Below are 10,318 nucleotides of genomic sequence, written 5' to 3' on the forward strand. Positions count from 1 at the left end.
CTACTTGTGTGTATTTTTTGCAATTAACTTGAACTTTTTCTATCAAACAGTCATTAATATTTCCACTACTTATATGTGCTTATGTTTATCATCCATATCATCCTCAGTTTATTCATGATTAGCATTCATTGCAAGGTTTCCATCTAAATCATTGTGTATGAACACAGCACATATACGAAAATCATTATCGTCATGTGATTGTCAGTTGTGGTTGTTTATTCCATGGAACATACACACAAAATAAGAACCTTCATGCACATCTCTTCCAAAGTTGCCACAGCTGCCAAGATCTGAAAAAGAAAAACACCACAAAAGAATCATAAATTGCCCATATGACTCATGAAATATATTATGAGCCTTCAAAGGCCAGTTACACTTTAATTTTTAATTTTAAAGTTTCAGTTCAATTTTAGTTTCTGATAAAAGTGTGAATATCTTAAGCAGATATTCACAGAATGTATGTTTACTAGCAGAAAGACACGAGATGAATTCTGAATTCATGCACATAACACAATATACACTGGGGTAACACAGAGTTGATGACATTTGGTAGTATTTCTATTTAGTATCCTGTAAAAGAATTATGTAAAGCCTTTGTTTTTGCATAGCATCTCATATATTAACATAATGGAGTATTTTGCCCTCCTCACCTCTTGGCCAGAGTCAGAGATTTCCTGATCCACTGAAAAACTGCGCTTGGCAAGTAATGAGTTTAGCTGGCTAGTCAGCACATTAGATAGCTCCAAATGAGCACTTAATTCATTGCTCCCTGTTTAGAGATTTTTAACTGGAATTCAGATGCTTATTGTGGATAAAATAGTGCGAGCTGAAGAAAGATTGTTAGGTCCCAAAGCAAAGCTTGTGTGATCTGAGGACTGGTCACAGTGGAAATCAAGCATTATTGTATGAGGTACTAAGCCATCAAATTAATATTTCCAATTTCATTGATATGTTAAATTCTTTCTGTATAAAAAAAATCTATCTATATAAAAAAAAAGAAAAAAAAAACATGAACAATCCAACAATTGAGCTTGCCATATTTGAAAGAAAACAAGTTCTAGATAATGTTCATGATAATTTTCCCTGAATCAACTTAAAAGGTGCAAAGTGATGCAGATATCAACACACTGCAAAATGTTTAATAAGTCAGCGCTTATAAAATGTGACACTTTAATTATTAGGCACAAATTCATGACATTTTCATCCCTGCACTTAATCTCACTTACAAAGCAGGGATTCATCAACCAAAATCAAGCCCAACAAAAATAATTACAAAATAGAACTACACATATTTGTGGTCCCTAGATGCGTTTTTGATTAGAAACTGAGATACACCGATGCACACATTCATCCTCTTCACACCTTGTGTTAGTCAAGGCATTCAATAGGATTTTCTTTCATTTGCTTGCCTACGGTACTCATTATAAATTAATCTTGTTCCATGAAAAATATGTCTTCTGGATATGACCTTAAAATATCACTTATTTAATCATTGACATATTTATTCCTGTGTAATGCGCTTAGAAACTCATTTACATTTATTATGTAGCAACATACTGTGCATATCCATATTTAAAATTATACATTTGGAATTAATTTTGCATTCTATTTTTTGAAAAGATGAAAGACTGATTGAGATTAATAAAAACTTATATAAATCATTCAGTCTGCAATATACACGCTGGCTACGTTTACATGCACAAGTTTTAGTTAAATCGGACTGAATTCATTCCGATTGATGAATCTGACTGTAGTGTTTACATGAATGCTAAATAAAGTGACATTTATGTGTCACAAGCTTCAAATCAGAATTGATTCTTTTTTTTTTGACATGTTCACACTACACAAATATAGAGTTTCTCACTGTTTGTACATAATAACCACTCTCTTACACAGTTTCTTTGTTTGTTTTTAACAGCAGAACTGATATTTATCTGTTTAGGGGTATAAATCCTATGGATAAAAATACAAATATACTGCTGTGCCGCATGGGCGTAGGTTTGGTCTCAGCTTTGGTGGGGACACCCCCATACCCCCCCCCCCCCCTCCCCTGGAATTATTTTGTTGTAAGATACCAGTGATTTAATGGTGATTTAGTATAACTGTATAATCTCAAAAATGCACTCTCAAAAAATAAAAATCTGAGACTGTGTATGCTGAACAACCAAAAATTTTATTAAGATAAATTATTATTATTATTATAAACACTATTTACCCTCCAGTACACTCAAGTTTATGTTGACTGCAAGATTCTAAGTTAAGGTACAGGCTAATTGACATTCAGTTACTTGCTAACGTAGCATTCTATCATCCTGGGTAATACTATCACCAGTTAATACTATTTTCCACAGAATATGCATTTGAAAGCCTGGTCAGTCATACTGCTAGTTTATTTTTGTGGCTAGCTAGTTATTTGGCTACACTCTGACTCTGCTTTATGAACAAGCTTCTTATGTCCCCTTTCTTCTTCTTGGGTGGCATCTACAAAGTACAAAAAGGAATATTAAAATGTTTTTACTCTGGCATTTGTATGTGGCAGAGAGACAGCCCTTGTAACTTACCGTCGGCGTCGTCTACATGCACGCGCACACAAACTACCCGCTCGCTGCTAGTGCAAGCCAAGCACAAAAGTAGTCCCGGCCCGCGCGTGTAGCCTGTCAGATACCCCGCCGCCAATCAAATTACGCCGTTTCTTGTACTGTCGTCGTCCTGGCCGTTAGAATCAATCCAAATAGCAGTGCAAAGATCCAAATAGCAGTTCAAAGGAGCTTGCTAAATATTGGTGGGGACAAATTTGTCATCTCAAAATATTGATAGGGACTAGTACCTAGCGTCCCCCCCTAAACCTACGCCCATGCTGTGCCGTGCTGCTCATATTTATCACACCCACATACAAAAAAGCCCCTCCCCGCACCCAAAATGCTTGCCTGTGGATGAGTTATCAAAACAAGGACTGGTGGGAGGTGGTCCTGCTCCACTTCACAGTTAAAGAGTGAAATAAAAGTTTTATAATGAAAGGACAGGCATTTATACAACACTTTATTCAAAAGGAAGAGAATGAAGGTAATTTATGCATTTCATATATATATAAAACTCACACTATCCTGGGAAAACCGCGAGCAAGAGGCAAGATCCTACGATCATGCTCCGCATTGGCTGTCTGCATCGGGAATCCATCTTCTTTCTGGTGCTGGACTGTTATCATCCTGCCGATATCCAGCCAATATCAACCTGGGATGCTCTTGGCTGACTTAACATTACCCTCAAGTCTAGAGGGACACGGGTGAGATGCTCCAATGGAGTGACGTTTATCTCGAAAACTGAATGCCTCCTGTTCAGAAGTTATCTACAGCTCCATCCTCATCCACAAATACTTAGGTGTCCATCTTTTCCGTGGCTATGGAGAGTCCAGAAACCTCCTGAGTTTCCACCTGACTACAGGGCATTCCAGGATTTCTTCAGCAAGCAGGCAGCAACGGAATTACCACCTTATCAGCCATGCCCTTATGAAAAATAACCATGGTTTTATTATAGTAAAACTGTAGTAACCCATGGTTTTTTGGTGTATTGACTACCATTTGTATAACCACAGATTTACTACAAATACCATGGTTATACTATGGTTAATTTAGCAAAACCATGGTTAATTTGTGGTTACCATGGATTAACTATAGTAACCATGGTTTTTTGGTTTTATTTGTAGTAAAACCATGGTTAATTTTCATAAGGGTGGGACTGCTCAATTGACCTGTTGCCTGAGGCCATGCTACCATTCTGGTATCCATGGTATACAAACTGTCCATCCCTGAACAGAGGGCTATGGAGGAGTACATCGAGGAGGCTCTCAAGCAGTAATTAATCCGCCCTTCTACTTCACCAGTAAAATCCAGTTTCATTTTTGTCAGCAAGAAGTACTGTATGGAGGCTTGAGGCCATGTATCGATTACAATATCCTGAACTCACAAAATGTAAAATATCACTACCCACTTCCTCTGGTACCCGCCACCCTGGAACAGCTTTGTGGGGCTTGCATCTTCTCCAAACTGGACCTGTGTAGTGCTTACAACTTTATTTGAATCCACGAGGGTGATGAATGATGAATGGAAGACTGCCTTCATAACACCATCAGGTCACTATGAATAACAGGTGATGCCATATGGCCTCTCCAACTCACCTTGTGTCTCCCATGATTAATGAATGAGTTGTTCCAAGGGTTCATTATTGTATACATCAATGATATCCTCATCTACTCCTGGAACCTGGCCAAAGAACGCCATCATGTGAAGCATATTCCTGGTCTTTGCCAGTTTCTACCACCATTTCTTTGCCGACTTTGGTGAGATCTGTGCACCTCTCACCTTACTACTTAAGATTAAGTAAAAATAAATATACAGTAGGAGTGGTATTGTCATGGAGAGCCTCCTACACTCTTTCCATGTGCCTTCTCCTCTAGGAAGATGTTTCTGGCAGAGCAGATCTTTCCATAGAGGTTTGGCGACACTGGTTGGAGGGAGCTAACCAACTGGAATATCGGTCCTTTTATTAGATTTTCTTACTTTGAAAGGATTTGTCTTTATAATGGTGACATTTGTTTTGCTGTAATGCTCAGACAGCTTGCAAAATAGAAAAACCAACATGAAAAAAGAATCATGATAAAATCATGAATTGTGATTATAAAAATCATTATTTTTTGTCATATAACTTCCACCCCTAGGCAAGGGGGAACAAGCCCACCACCCACGTTAACTAACTTAATAACTAACCCAACATTACCCACTCCTCATCGACCCCGGTCCCACTTTAAAGCAGACTTCATTAAGGACTTCCCTCCTTCCAACTCCAATAGCTGTGAGGGATTCAACCCCAAGGAGAGCACGTGATGATAGGCTTGATCCTGAGTTATTGACAGAGTTCCACACTCATCATCCAAACCATCCAGTATCCAGGGGCCGTGGCAGTCCTTGGCCTGGCATCTTGCGTGGACAAGGGGGTACTGTCACAGAGTCAGCAGTAACCCCAGATCCTTTAGGTCTACCCACTCATTCACAATTACCCGAATACTGATGCACTTCACATCCCAACACCAATCAAGCCTGGTATTAATCTACCATCACATCCCTTCCTGAGTGTCTGGTCTTTTAGGTCATGAAAATTCATAAAAGGTAAACTCATACAAATGCATATTTTCATAGCCAATTTCATAGCTTACTACATGTCATTAAATCCTGACCATCGCTTTTTTAACCCCAAAAGATGTTAGCAAAGATCTTAATCATTAACGAAAGTTCTGATTGATGACAAAACTTTCCATCGCCTGTGAGTTTACATTCCATCTGGACAATGCTCTGACGTTGTCATACTTTGTTTGTCTTGTATTTGCAGATAGGAGATGTGAAGCAAGTTTAATCACATTTTCCTCCAGACAATTTCCATAATTAGTTTGAAAAGCCTTGATTAACCTGCAGCTGTGTGACAGCAGATAGTGGGGAAGGATCACTGCAGACTGCTCTCCAGTAATTAGTTTGGGAATATTTGGGAACCAAGAAGGAAAAGTCGCACCAGGAGTGAAAATGTCATTTTCACGGTTTCAGCTACCTTCTGACACCTAATATCCTTGACCTCTACAATGCAGCTGTGACAGTGAAAGAAGCACATTTATTTCAACAATTATATCTGGACAGCATAAAATGTATGCATGATAACAGTCAAAGGATAAAATATACTTATAAACAACTGCATAAAAACTTTTCAGAATGGTGCTTATTGGTATAAAACCTCTCTCCCCACACAAATTGGATATTCTCAAAACATATAGTAGACTGTATATACAATATGCAAAGAAAAATAGTGCAATAACAAAACTTAGTAGAGCATGTCCTGAAATGAAACAACATACCTACATCTAAACCTTCAAATAATTCTACTAATCCCTTTCTAAATTACCACTGGCCTTTTAGTGTGAAATGAGTGGTTTCTGTTTCCATCATTCGTAATTAGATGAGCTTCCCAAAACTGGTCATAGTAAAGAAATCAATTAACATTGTGCCTATTGCCTTCTCTTGACAAAATATATTTTTTGTATTTTCTTTTCTTGTACAGTCTCATTTATTGAAAATCACTTGCTTTTAAAGTGTGACACCTTTGTATTGGTCTGGACTGTCCGAGAAGATGTTGATACTCTTTGGCTATAATTACCAACCAGACACGTCTGCATATGGCATTTCTAGTAATATATATGAAATTTCAGGAAGGCATATTTTACAATATTCACAAATTTAAATAAGATTAATAATGTGATGTGAATTTTGAACTGATTTTCTAAAAGACAATGATTGGTACGTAATTCCTGTGATTAACACTTATTGCTTGTACATTACCAACATGTCCATTTGGATTTTGTTTGGTCATTTTATTCTTAATGAATATGCAGGGGGTTAAAAACTTATAGACGGTTTCATCGGGCGCACGCGCCTGGACCTAAGTTAACTTCCGGTCTGTGTTGTGTATATCGGTCTGGCTGCGGTGCCATCTACAAACGCAGTTAAAGTCAAGGTGATGAGTAGACTGAAGTTGGGCTCAGGTGGCTGTGCTGCGGGATGTGTTTCCCATACATTTATTTATTTTTGGAGACTCGCAACAATTTTAAAACTGATCGATTTTCAAAAAGGCTTCGTTAAATAAACATGAGTAACGTAACGTTACGTAACGTACTGCACGTTTAATAATAATAATTCCTTACATTTATGTTTAAATATCAAAACGAGGCACGGGTGTTTTTATATCGATGTATTCCTGAAAGAAGACTTGCATGTTATATGCCTGATAAAGCAGCGTGTGAGCGTACCAGCTCTGCTTTGTTTACGGCTGTTACTGGGGAAACCTCTATTTCTCGCGCTTTATGTCTATGCTTTAAAACATCTCCTGCTGGCAAATAATGAATTAGCATTTTCATTAAGTCCGCCTGATCCACACAGAAAACACATTTTGTTTGTTATCAAAAAATATCTACTCTAGAGGGACTTGGCTGTTGTTATTGATTCTATTTGGAGTCTACCGGAAGTTAAGTTAGGTCCACAAAAGCGCTCACGCGCATTAACGTTTGTTTATGTTGATGCCGTTGAAACCGTCTATAGAAGTGGAAGGAATGTATCCCCAAGTTTCCCTGCTGCATGATTGGCCATAAGGCAGAAGTTGTTTGCTGCTTGGCTATAGTTTTAACTGAAGCAAGGGTTCAAAGGCTCTTGAATGATCAAGAGTCTCGTTGCGTCCTTCAACAGTACACAGTGTTTCGCAGATGAAAACGAAATAGATGAACTGCTATTTTTGAAACACTGCTTTTTCAAAAGGTTTAATCATAGAATCAGATTTGAAACCAGTGCAATGCCTCTGATTTTTAGCCACAGTAAATGTTAAAAGGACAAATCATGTACTTTAGAATAAATATTCAGCGTCTGACAGTCACAAGTGAATAAGCTTGCTGTATTGGTACATCAAACAAAATAATACTTTTAAAGCTTACAGCACTCAGAAAATGTCTGTTTTTGGAACAAGTGCATTTCAAAGTCACTTTTTATATTCATGATGAGAGTCATCACAATCCTGTGCACCATGAAAGGATAATCTGCTTTTCAAATCTTTTCCTCCTGCAAGATTCACTGCAAGACTTTATTCTCAGTTTTTCAAGCACAACCATGAAACCCAGTGAACTTTTCACTGATTTACCATGGCAAACAAGCTCCCATTGCATTTTGCTCCATTATTTATGACTACAGTGGTGATGGGACATATAAAGTACTTCAAGCTCAGTGGCATAAATCTCTGGCTTCAGTGCACTATAAATGTATAGATGAATGAATGTTGCATTTATATAGCACTTGTTTAACTGTAAACCCAAAGCTTTTTGTTTTGGGATATATGAATACTCGCAAACCCCATAGAGTTCCCTCACAACAATTACATTACATTACTTTTATTAATTTAGCAGACCCTGCAAATGTCCTCATTTAAAGTTATTTATCATTAGAGCTACGATATTAGGAAAACACAATGGCAAGTTCAAGTATAGGTTTTTGTACAGTAAGTTATTACTATAATATTGTAAATATCAACACATTTTACTAGAAAAAGTGGAAGTTACAATTTAACTAATAACAGACAATGTGAAGTTTTACAAAATCATCTATTAGAAAAGACGTGCTGACAGATGCGATCACTCTCAACAAGTCATATTATCAACTACAAATGACATGTGACATGAAAATAAGAGTTAAATGATACAATCTGTTATCAAACCTCTTAACGGGCAGATATTCACTCCCACAATGCCTCTCTAGTGGCAAATAAATAAAAGACAGACGGCAAAAACCAACCATCTCTTGAGATTTGTTGGTCAGTATAGATCTAATAGATCCCCTACATTAGTATCTTTCTTGATTTTTGTGTTTACAACTAAAAGCTACAATGCAAGGGGTGCGCTGTTGTCGGTCTCGTTAACATATTTTGCATAGTATCAGTCAGACAGCTTAGGGACAGGCTGTCAGTTGCGCTGAAGGACAGGGATGATAATATTCTGCTCTATGTGACAGATTGTCATGTCAGTGCTACGAAGTGGCATGGCAGATTGCTGCGGATGGGGAAATTATGCTTCCATATCATTGCGCTCACACTGATGAACCTTTAAGCCCCTCCTTCAGATAAACAGGTGGCAATGCTGCATCTAGGGCAGAAACAATGCCAGAAGAGGTGCTTGTCATTTTCTTCTTTCCAGAATAATGTTTTGCCTATGGCATTTGAATACATTAAACACGTCTGCATCCTACAGATAAAAGAGCATCACCCGGCAGAGGTGAACCGCCTCGGTCCAGCCGTGGCTTTGTAAAAAAGAACAATTTAAAAAATCTGGTTTCTTGTTTATTTAATCTCTTTTCAGTGACAAAAAAGACCAAGCCCTAAAAAGAGAATTCCATTCATCTTTTGTTTCTCTTCATTTCAAAGAATGTCACTTTCCTCTATAATCAGCATCGAAAAGTGGGAAGATTGAGTATTTGAGCTCAGCATGTGCTTGCCAGAGCTCAGCTCATTTGTCAAAGGCAGCGTACTGAGCTCTAACAGCAGCCCTGTTTCAGCTCATATTGATCAATTCTGTCATGTGTATCTGCAGCAGGTGATACTGAATATCTTTCCTTGTGTTCTGCATGACATTTTAGAGATGGGACATGAACAGTTGGCAAGCACACAAGAACCAGAAGAAGAAAGGATGGCTTTATCTCACCTTTTTCACAAAAATATGTAGCCTACTACAGTGCATGCCTAATTTCCTGACATGTTGGGTGAAGAGATGTAACCCTGCCTCAAGTAAAAGTGATCATAACATCTTATCCTTGACTCGTAACAAGCTGCTTGCCATCTCTGTACAACTAAAGTGAAGCCACCATTGCCCCCCCCCCCCCCCCCCTTTTTTCATTTCTGGATCCAAAAATCCTTTCTTCTTGTTTGGATTATGATAATTATTTTTATTTATTTTTTATCTGCAAAGAGGAATGTGAATAAATAACTAAACACATCATGTTCAGCCGATTTCTCATCAAAATGCATAATGAATACCTGGTGTTTTTGATGGCATCGACACTTTGGATGCCACATTGTGAACTACGGGACTTGTATTGTATCAAATAATTAATCTTTATTTGTTTGGTTATTTATTTAGAAACCATTTCCACTTTTAAAAGGTATAATATAAAAGGTTAAATGGGGTAAACGTACAATTTGAGGTAATAAAAATACAAAACAATTCATGACACACACACACACACACACACACACACAAAAGGAATTTACATTTATGCATTTGGCGGACACTTTTATTTATTTTTTATTCTGTATTCAAGGTATACATTTTATCAAGTTCATTCTCTTAATCAACCCATGACCTTGCTTTTTTATAGGACCATTTCTCATTGTTAGAGAAAAGTAACATACAAAAACATAAAACTGGTTTGTATAAAATACAATTTTGTCACATTAATATGGATGTCGCAACGGAACATAATCTTAAACAGACTACAGGCTTTTCAACAAAAATGTAAACAATAAAACAAAAATGCTAATCAAAATAATGTTTGTGTGTGTGTGTGTGTGTGCGTGCGTGTGTGTGTGTTAATTATTTAACCAAAATAAGAGGGATCATATAAAATGCATGTTATTTTTTTATTAAGTACTGACCTGAATGAGATATTTCACACTGCCCACTGTTCTTCAGAAAAATCCCTCATGGTGTCAAATTTGGTGATTTTCCAACATCTTTTATGTATTTGAGCCT

This window comes from Carassius gibelio, chromosome A18 (assembly GCF_023724105.1).
Source record: "Carassius gibelio isolate Cgi1373 ecotype wild population from Czech Republic chromosome A18, carGib1.2-hapl.c, whole genome shotgun sequence".
NCBI classification, from domain to species: domain Eukaryota; kingdom Metazoa; phylum Chordata; class Actinopteri; order Cypriniformes; family Cyprinidae; genus Carassius; species Carassius gibelio.